General features: G+C 48.3%; 1 protein-coding gene across 1 annotated transcript in view; it reads left to right on the top strand.

Moving 5' to 3' along the window:
* Nucleotides 1-10,000, top strand: part of LOC124022126 (transmembrane protein 255B-like) — a gene marked incomplete at its 3' end in the record, with an annotated part of 24,794 nt that overhangs the window by 10,529 nt on the left and 4,265 nt on the right. The gene's annotated exons all lie outside the window — the stretch shown is intronic.

Below are 10,000 nucleotides of genomic sequence, written 5' to 3'. Positions count from 1 at the left end.
AGACCAATCTATCTGAGCACTCACCCTGCCTGGCATTGTGGGTGCTCTGGTCCCCGACAGCCTGTGACAAACAGCCCAGTTAAGACCGACTGAACATCCCATAATAACACTAACATCCCTTCACTCTGAGACAACATTTACATTTAAGTCATTTAGCAGACGCTCTTATCCAGAGCGACTTACAAATTGGTGCATTCACCTTATGACATCCAGTGGAACAGTCACTTTACAATAGTGCATCTAAATCTTAAAGGGGGGGGGGTGATAAGGAATACTTATCCTATCCTAGGTATTCCTTAAAGAGGTGGGGACAAGACAAGCTACAGAATGCTAGGTTGCCTCCCAAACAGCCCCCTTTTCCCTAGATAGTGCACTACTTTTAACACAGCCTTAAAGTGGAACTGACAGTGTTTTAACTACTTTGCAGATATGAAACAAACAGACAATCAATCAATCAATCAATCAATCAATCAAATGTATTTATAAAGCCCTATTTACATCAGCTGATGTCCCAAAGGGCTGTACAGAAACGCAGCCTAAAACCCCAAACAGCAGCAATGTAGATGCACAAAGACATTGTTCATCTGAATATCGCCACATGAAACCGAATCTCATCGGAATGCAGTTGTTTACATTTCACATCTGTATTACTGTGGATTATTGACGCTGGTGAAGAAACCTCTCGTTTCCTTTTAAAGTAGGAATTGAACAAGTAACTCTGCTGTAGTTACAGTCACTATGTGTGTCGTCAGACCGTCCGAAAGACACGACCAGACTGAGAAAAGTGCTGTGAGATGAAGGAACAGATCACAGCCAGCTCTAGGAAGAGTCTTGGTGGTTCCACACGTCTTCCATTTAAGAAGGATGGAGGCCACTGTGTTCTTGGGGACCTTCATTGCTGCAGACACTTTTTGGTACCATTCCCCAGATCTGTGTCTTTACACAATCCTGTCTCGGAGCTCTACAAATAATTCCTTCGACCTCATGGCTTGGTTTTTGCTCTGACATGCACTGTCAACTGTGGGACATATAGACAGGTGTGTGCCTTTCCAAATCATGTCCAATCAATTGAATTTACCACAGCTGGACTCCAATCAAGTTGTAGAAACATCTCAAAGATGATCAATGGACACAGGATGCACCTGAGCTCAATTTCGAGTCTCATAGCACAGGGTCTGAATACTTATGTAAAAAGGGCTTTAAAAATACATTTGATTGATTGATTTATGCAAACAAGCCATTTGCCACAAGGGCCTGCCAGGGCCTCCCGGGTGGTTCAGTGGTCTAAGGCACTGCATCACAGTGCTAGCTGTGCCACTAGAGATTCTGGGTTCGAGTCCAGGCTCTGTCACAGCCGGCCGCGACCGGGAGACCCATGGGGAGGCACACAATTGGCCCAGCGTCGTCCGGGTTAGGGGAGGGTTTGGCCAGCAGGGATGTCCTTGACCCATCGCTTGCGGGTTAAGTTGTCATTGTTTCAAGAAGCAGTGCGGCTTGGTTGGGTCGTGTTTCGGAGGACGCACGGCTCTTGACCTTCGCCTCTCCCGAGTCCGTATGGGAGTTGCATCGATGAGACAAGACTGTAACTACCAATTGGACACCATGAAATTGGGGAGAATAGTTAAAAACAAATGGCCTGCTTTCATTCACTATGAACTGGACTGTGTGTTTACAGGCAGTAGGACCTGTCATCATTCACTATGAACTGGACTGTGTGTTTACAGGCAGTAGGACCTGTCATCATTCACTATGAACTGGACTGTGTGTTTACAGGCAGTAGGACCTGCCATCATTCACTATGAACTGGACTGTGTGTTTACAGGCAGTAGGACCTGTCATCATTCACTATGAACTGGACTGTGTGTTTACAGGCAGTAGGGCCTGTCATCATTCACTATGAACTGGACTGTGTGTTGACAGGCAGTAGGGCCTGTCATCATTCACTATGAACTGGACTGTGTGTTGACAGGCAGTAGGACCTGTCATCATTCACTATGAACTGGACTGTGTGTTTACAGGCAGTAGGACCTGTCATCATTCACTATGAACTGGACTGTGTGTTTACAGGCAGTAGGACCTGTCATCATTCACTATGAACTGGACTGTGTGTTTACAGGCAGTAGGACCTGCCATCATTCACTATGAACTGGACTGTGTGTTTACAGGCAGTAGGACCTGTCATCATTCACTATGAACTGGACTGTGTGTTTACAGGCAGTAGGACCTGCCATCATTCACTATGAACTGGACTGTGTTTACAGGCAGTAGGACCTGTCATCATTCACTATGAACTGGACTGTGTGTTTACAGGCAGTAGGACCTGCGCCGCTTTAGATCATTAGAACGCATTCGCTAAAAGCCACAAAATACACCTTAAATACCTTCAGAAAGTATTCAGACCCCTTGACATTATCCGCATTTTGTTACGTTACAGCCTTATTCTAAAATAGATTAAATAAAAACAAATCCTCAGCAATCTACACACAATACCCAATAATGACATCACAATACCCCATAATGACATCACAATACCCCATAATGACATCATAATACCCCATAATGACATCACAATACCCCATAATGACATCATAATACCCCATAATGACATCACAATACCCCATAATGACATCACAATACCCCATAATGACATCACAATACCCCATAATGACAAAGCGAAACATGTTTTTTATTTTTTGGGGGCAAATTTATTGAAAATAAAAAACAGATGCCTGATTTACATCAGCCAATGTCACAAATTGCTATCAAGAAACCAAGCCTAAAACCCCAAACAGCAAACAATGCAGAGGTAGAAGCACGGTGGCTAGGAAAACTCCCTAGAAAGGCAGGAACCTTGGAAGAAACCTCGAGAGGAACCAGGCTATGAAGGGTGGGCAGTCCTCTTCTGGCTGTGCCGAGTGGAGATTATAACAGAACATGGCCAAGATGTTCAAACGTTCCTAGATGACCAGCAGGGTCAAATAATAATAATCACATTGGTTGTAGAGGGTGCAACAGGTCATCACCTCAGGGGTAAATGTAATTTGGCTTTTCACAGCTGATCATTCAGAGTTAGAGACAGCAGGTGCGGTAGAGAGAGAGAGAGTCGAAAACAGCAGGTGAGGTAGAGAGAGAGAGAGAGAGAGTCGAAAACAGCAGGTGAGGTAGAGAGAGAGAGAGTCGAAAACAGCAGGTGAGGTAGAGAGAGAGAGAGTCGAAAACAGCAGGTGAGGTAGAGAGAGAGAGAGTCGAAAACAGCAGGTGAGGTAGAGAGAGAGAGAGTCGAAAACAGCAGGTGAGGTAGAGAGAGAGAGTCGAAAACAGCAGGTGAGGTAGAGAGAGAGAGAGTCGAAAACAGCAGGTGAGGTAGAGAGAGAGAGTCGAAAACAGCAGGTGAGGTAGAGAGAGAGAGTCGAAAACAGCAGGTGAGGTAGAGAGAGAGAGAGTCGAAAACAGCAGGTGAGGTAGAGAGAGAGAGTCGAAAACAGCAGGTGAGGTAGAGAGAGAGAGAGAGAGAGTCCAAAACAGCAGGTGAGGTAGAGAGAGAGAGAGAGAGAGTCCAAAACAGCAGGTGAGGTAGAGAGAGAGAGAGAGAGAGTCCAAAACAGCAGGTGAGGTAGAGAGAGAGTCCAAAACAGCAGGTGAGGTAGAGAGAGAGTCGAAAACAGCAGGTGAGGTAGAGAGAGAGAGTCGAAAACAGCAGGTGAGGTAGAGAGAGAGAGAGTCGAAAACAGCAGGTGAGGTAGAGAGAGAGAGTCGAAAACAGCAGGTGAGGTAGAGAGAGAGAGAGAGAGAGAGTCCAAAACAGCAGGTGAGGTAGAGAGAGAGAGAGAGAGAGTCCAAAACAGCAGGTGAGGTAGAGAGAGAGTCCAAAACAGCAGGTGAGGTAGAGAGAGAGTCGAAAACAGCAGGTGAGGTAGAGAGAGAGAGAGAGAGTCGAAAACAGCAGGTGAGGTAGAGAGAGAGAGAGAGAGTCCAAAACAGCAGGTGAGGTAGAGAGAGAGAGAGAGAGAGTCCAAAACAGCAGGTGAGGTAGAGAGAGAGTCCAAAACAGCAGGTGAGGTAGAGAGAGAGAGTCCAAAACAGCAGGTGAGGTAGAGAGAGAGAGAGAGAGTCCAAAACAGCAGGTGAGGTAGAGAGAGAGAGAGAGAGTCCAAAACAGCAGGTGAGGTAGAGAGAGAGTCCAAAACAGCAGGTGAGGTAGAGAGAGAGAGAGAGTCGAAAACAGCAGGTGAGGTAGAGAGAGAGAGAGAGAGTCCAAAACAGCAGGTGAGGTAGAGAGAGAGAGAGAGAGTCCAAAACAGCAGGTGAGGTAGAGAGAGAGAGAGAGAGAGAGAGTCCAAACAGCAGGTGAGGTAGAGAGAGAGAGAGAGAGTCCAAAACAGCAGGTGAGGTAGAGAGAGAGAGAGAGAGAGTCCAAAACAGCAGGTGAGGTAGAGAGAGAGAGAGAGAGTCCAAAACAGCAGGTGAGGTAGAGGTAGAGAGAGAGAGAGAGTCCAAAACAGCAGGTGAGGAGAGAGAGAGAGAGAGTCCAAAACAGCAGGTGAGGTAGAGAGAGAGAGAGAGAGTCCAAAACAGCAGGTGAGGTAGAGAGAGAGAGAGAGAGAGTCCAAAACAGCAGGTGAGGTAGAGAGAGAGAGAGAGTCCAAAACAGCAGGTGAGGTAGAGAGAGAGAGAGAGTCCAAAACAGCAGGTGAGGTAGAGAGAGAGAGAGAGAGAGTCCAAAACAGCAGGTGAGGTAGAGAGAGAGAGAGAGAGTCCAAAACAGCAGGTGAGGTAGAGAGAGAGAGTCCAAAACAGCAGGTGAGGTAGAGAGAGAGAGAGAGAGAGTCCAAACAGCAGGTGAGGTAGATAGAGAGAGAGAGAGTCCAAAACAGCAGGTGAGGTAGAGAGAGAGAGAGAGAGAGAGAGAGAGAGTCCAAAACAGCAGGTGAGGTAGAGAGAGAGAGAGAGAGTCCAAAACAGCTGGTGAGGTAGAGAGAGAGAGAGAGAGTCCAAAACAGCTGGTGAGGTAGAGAGAGAGAGAGAGAGAGAGTCCAAAACAGCTGGTGTGGTAGAGAGAGAGAGTCCAAAACAGCTGGTGAGGTAGAGAGAGAGAGAGAGAGTCCAAAACAGCAGGTGAGGTAGAGAGAGAGAGAGAGAGAGAGTCCAAAACAGCAGGTGAGGTAGAGAGAGAGAGAGAGAGAGAGTCCAAAACAGCAGGTGAGGTAGAGAGAGAGAGAGAGAGTCCAAAACAGCAGGTGAGGTAGAGAGAGAGAGAGAGAGTCCAAAACAGCAGGTGAGGTAGAGAGAGAGAGAGAGTCCAAAACAGCAGGTGAGGTAGAGAGAGAGTCCAAAACAGCAGGTGAGGTAGAGAGAGAGAGTCCAAAACAGCAGGTGAGGTAGAGAGAGAGAGAGAGAGTCGAAAACAGCAGGTGAGGTAGAGAGAGAGAGAGAGAGTCCAAAACAGCAGGTGAGGTAGAGAGAGAGAGAGAGAGAGTCCAAAACAGCAGGTGAGGTAGAGAGAGAGAGAGAGAGAGTCGAAAACAGCAGGTGAGGTAGAGAGAGAGAGAGAGAGTCCAAAACAGCAGGTGAGGTAGAGAGAGAGAGAGAGAGTCGAAAACAGCAGGTGAGGTAGAGAGAGAGAGAGAGAGTCCAAAACAGCAGGTGAGGTAGAGAGAGAGAGAGAGAGTCGAAAACAGCAGGTGAGGTAGAGAGAGAGAGAGAGAGTCGAAAACAGCAGGTGAGGTAGAGAGAGAGAGAGAGAGTCCAAAACAGCTGGTGAGGTAGAGAGAGAGAGAGAGAGTCCAAAACAGCAGGTGAGGTAGAGAGAGAGAGAGAGAGTCGAAAACAGCAGGTGAGGTAGAGAGAGAGAGAGAGAGTCGAAAACAGCAGGTGAGGTAGAGAGAGAGAGAGAGTCCAAAACAGCAGGTGAGGTAGAGAGAGAGAGAGTCCAAAACAGCAGGTGAGGTAGAGAGAGAGAGAGAGAGAGTCCAAAACAGCTGGTGAGGTAGAGAGAGAGAGAGAGAGAGTCCAAAACAGCTGGTGAGGTAGAGAGAGAGAGTCCAAAACAGCTGGTGAGGTAGAGAGAGAGAGAGAGAGAGTCCAAAACAGCTGGTGAGGTAGAGAGAGAGAGAGAGAGAGAGAGAGTCCAAAACAGCTGGTGAGGTAGAGAGAGAGAGAGAGAGTCCAAAACAGCAGGTGAGGTAGAGAGAGAGTCCAAAACAGCAGGTGAGGTAGAGAGAGAGAGAGAGAGAGTCCAAAACAGCAGGTGAGGTAGAGAGAGAGAGAGAGAGAGTCCAAAACAGCAGGTGAGGTAGAGAGAGAGAGAGAGAGAGTCCAAAACAGCAGGTGAGGTAGAGAGAGAGAGAGTCGAAAACAGCAGGTGAGGTAGAGAGAGAGAGAGAGTCCAAAACAGCAGGTGAGGTAGAGAGAGAGAGAGAGAGAGTCCAAAACAGCAGGTGAGGTAGAGAGAGAGAGAGAGAGAGAGAGAGAGAGAGTCCAAAACAGCAGGTGAGGTAGAGAGAGAGAGAGAGAGTCCAAAACAGCAGGTGAGGTAGAGAGAGAGAGAGAGTCCAAAACAGCAGGTGAGGTAGAGAGAGAGAGAGAGAGTCCAAAACAGCAGGTGAGGTAGAGAGAGAGAGAGAGAGAGTCCAAAACAGCAGGTGAGGTAGAGAGAGAGAGAGAGAGAGTCCAAAACAGCAGGTGAGGTAGAGAGAGAGAGAGAGAGTCCAAAACAGCAGGTGAGGTAGAGAGAGAGAGTCCAAAACAGCAGGTGAGGTAGAGAGAGAGAGAGAGAGAGTCCAAAACAGCAGGTGAGGTAGAGAGAGAGAGAGAGAGAGTCCAAAACAGCAGGTGAGGTAGAGAGAGAGAGAGTCCAAAACAGCAGGTGAGGTAGAGAGAGAGAGAGAGAGAGTCCAAAACAGCAGGTGAGGTAGAGAGAGAGAGAGAGAGAGTCCAAAACAGCAGGTGAGGTAGAGAGAGAGAGAGTCCAAAACAGCAGGTGAGGTAGAGAGAGAGAGAGAGAGAGTCCAAAACAGCAGGTGAGGTAGAGAGAGAGAGAGAGAGAGTCCAAAACAGCAGGTGAGGTAGAGAGAGAGAGAGAGAGAGAGTCCAAAACAGCAGGTGAGGTAGAGAGAGAGAGAGAGTCCAAAACAGCAGGTGAGGTAGAGAGAGAGAGAGAGAGAGTCCAAAACAGCAGGTGAGGTAGAGAGAGAGAGAGTCCAAAACAGCAGGTGAGGTAGAGAGAGAGAGAGAGAGTCGAAAACAGCAGGTGAGGTAGAGAGAGAGAGTCCAAACAGCAGGTGAGGAGAGAGAGAGAGTCGAAAACAGCAGGTGAGGTAGAGAGAGAGAGTCCAAACAGCAGGTGAGGTAGAGAGAGAGAGAGAGAGAGTCCAAAACAGCAGGTGAGGTAGAGAGAGAGAGAGAGAGTCGAAAACAGCAGGTGAGGTAGAGAGAGAGAGTCCAAACAGCAGGTGAGGTAGAGAGAGAGAGAGAGAGAGTCCAAAACAGCAGGTGAGGTAGAGAGAGAGAGAGAGAGAGTCCAAAACAGCAGGTGAGGTAGAGAGAGAGAGAGAGAGAGTCCAAAACAGCAGGTGAGGTAGAGAGAGAGAGAGAGAGTCGAAAACAGCAGGTGAGGTAGAGAGAGAGAGTCCAAACAGCAGGTGAGGTAGAGAGAGAGAGAGAGAGAGTCCAAAACAGCAGGTGAGGTAGAGAGAGAGAGAGAGAGAGTCCAAAACAGCAGGTGAGGTAGAGAGAGAGAGAGAGAGAGAGAGAGAGAGAGAGAGAGTCCAAAACAGCAGGTGAGGTAGAGAGAGAGAGAGAGAGAGTCCAAAACAGCAGGTGAGGTAGAGAGAGAGAGAGAGTCCAAAACAGCAGGTGAGGTAGAGAGAGAGAGAGAGAGAGTCCAAAACAGCAGGTGAGGTAGAGAGAGAGAGAGAGAGAGAGAGAGAGAGTCCAAAACAGCAGGTGAGGTAGAGAGAGAGAGAGAGAGAGAGAGTCCAAAACAGCAGGTGAGGTAGAGAGAGAGAGAGTCGAAAACAGCAGGTGAGGTAGAGAGAGAGAGAGAGTCCAAAACAGCAGGTGAGGTAGAGAGAGAGAGAGAGAGAGTCCAAAACAGCAGGTGAGGTAGAGAGAGAGAGAGAGAGAGAGAGAGAGAGAGTCCAAAACAGCAGGTGAGGTAGAGAGAGAGAGAGAGAGAGTCCAAAACAGCAGGTGAGGTAGAGAGAGAGAGAGAGTCCAAAACAGCAGGTGAGGTAGAGAGAGAGAGAGAGAGAGTCCAAAACAGCAGGTGAGGTAGAGAGAGAGAGAGAGAGAGTCCAAAACAGCAGGTGAGGTAGAGAGAGAGAGAGAGAGAGTCCAAAACAGCAGGTGAGGTAGAGAGAGAGAGAGAGAGAGTCCAAAACAGCAGGTGAGGTAGAGAGAGAGAGTCCAAAACAGCAGGTGAGGTAGAGAGAGAGAGAGAGAGAGAGAGAGAGTCCAAAACAGCAGGTGAGGTAGAGAGAGAGAGAGAGAGAGTCCAAAACAGCAGGTGAGGTAGAGAGAGAGAGAGTCCAAAACAGCAGGTGAGGTAGAGAGAGAGAGAGAGAGAGTCCAAAACAGCAGGTGAGGTAGAGAGAGAGAGAGAGAGTCCAAAACAGCAGGTGAGGTAGAGAGAGAGAGAGTCCAAAACAGCAGGTGAGGTAGAGAGAGAGAGAGAGAGAGTCCAAAACAGCAGGTGAGGTAGAGAGAGAGAGAGAGAGAGAGAGTCCAAAACAGCAGGTGAGGTAGAGAGAGAGAGAGAGAGAGTCCAAAACAGCAGGTGAGGTAGAGAGAGAGAGAGAGAGTCCAAAACAGCAGGTGAGGTAGAGAGAGAGAGAGAGAGAGTCCAAAACAGCAGGTGAGGTAGAGAGAGAGAGTCCAAAACAGCAGGTGAGGTAGAGAGAGAGAGAGAGAGTCGAAAACAGCAGGTGAGGTAGAGAGAGAGAGTCCAAACAGCAGGTGAGGTAGAGAGAGAGAGAGAGAGTCGAAAACAGCAGGTGAGGTAGAGAGAGAGAGTCCAAACAGCAGGTGAGGTAGAGAGAGAGAGAGAGAGAGTCCAAAACAGCAGGTGAGGTAGAGAGAGAGAGAGAGTCGAAAACAGCAGGTGAGGTAGAGAGAGAGAGTCCAAACAGCAGGTGAGGTAGAGAGAGAGAGAGAGAGAGTCCAAAACAGCAGGTGAGGTAGAGAGAGAGAGAGAGAGAGTCCAAAACAGCAGGTGAGGTAGAGAGAGAGAGAGAGAGAGTCCAAAACAGCAGGTGAGGTAGAGAGAGAGAGAGAGAGAGTCGAAAACAGCAGGTGAGAGAGAGAGAGAGTCCAAAACAGCAGGTGAGGTAGAGAGAGAGAGAGAGAGAGTCCAAAACAGCAGGTGAGGTAGAGAGAGAGAGAGAGAGAGTCCAAAACAGCAGGTGAGGTAGAGAGAGAGAGAGAGAGTCCAAAACAGCAGGTGAGGTAGAGAGAGAGAGAGAGTCCAAAGTCCAAAACAGCAGGTGAGGTAGAGAGAGAGAGAGAGAGAGTCCAAAACAGCAGGTGAGGTAGAGAGAGAGAGAGAGTCCAAAACAGCAGGTGAGGTAGAGAGAGAGAGAGAGAGTCCAAAACAGCAGGTGAGGTAGAGAGAGAGAGAGAGAGAGTCCAAAACAGCAGGTGAGGTAGAGAGAGAGAGAGAGTCCAAAACAGCAGGTGAGGTAGAGAGAGAGAGAGAGAGAGTCCAAAACAGCAGGTGAGGTAGAGAGAGAGAGTCCAAAACAGCAGGTGAGGTAGAGAGAGAGAGAGAGAGAGTCCAAAACAGCAGGTGAGGTAGAGAGAGAGAGAGAGAGAGTCCAAAACAGCAGGTGAGGTAGAGAGAGAGAGTCCAAAACAGCAGGTGAGGTAGAGAGAGAGAGAGAGAGAGTCCAAAACAGCAGGTGAGGTAGAGAGAGAGAGAGAGAGAGTCCAAAACAGCAGGTGAGGTAGAGAGAGAGAGAGTCCAAAACAGCAGGTCCAAAGTCCAAAACAGCAGGTGAGGTAC

This window comes from Oncorhynchus gorbuscha, unplaced genomic scaffold, assembly GCF_021184085.1.
Source record: "Oncorhynchus gorbuscha isolate QuinsamMale2020 ecotype Even-year unplaced genomic scaffold, OgorEven_v1.0 Un_scaffold_1303, whole genome shotgun sequence".
Lineage (NCBI taxonomy): Eukaryota > Metazoa > Chordata > Actinopteri > Salmoniformes > Salmonidae > Oncorhynchus > Oncorhynchus gorbuscha.
Note: the sequence above shows the minus strand (reverse complement) of the source record. Positions and strands in the feature narration are given on the sequence as shown.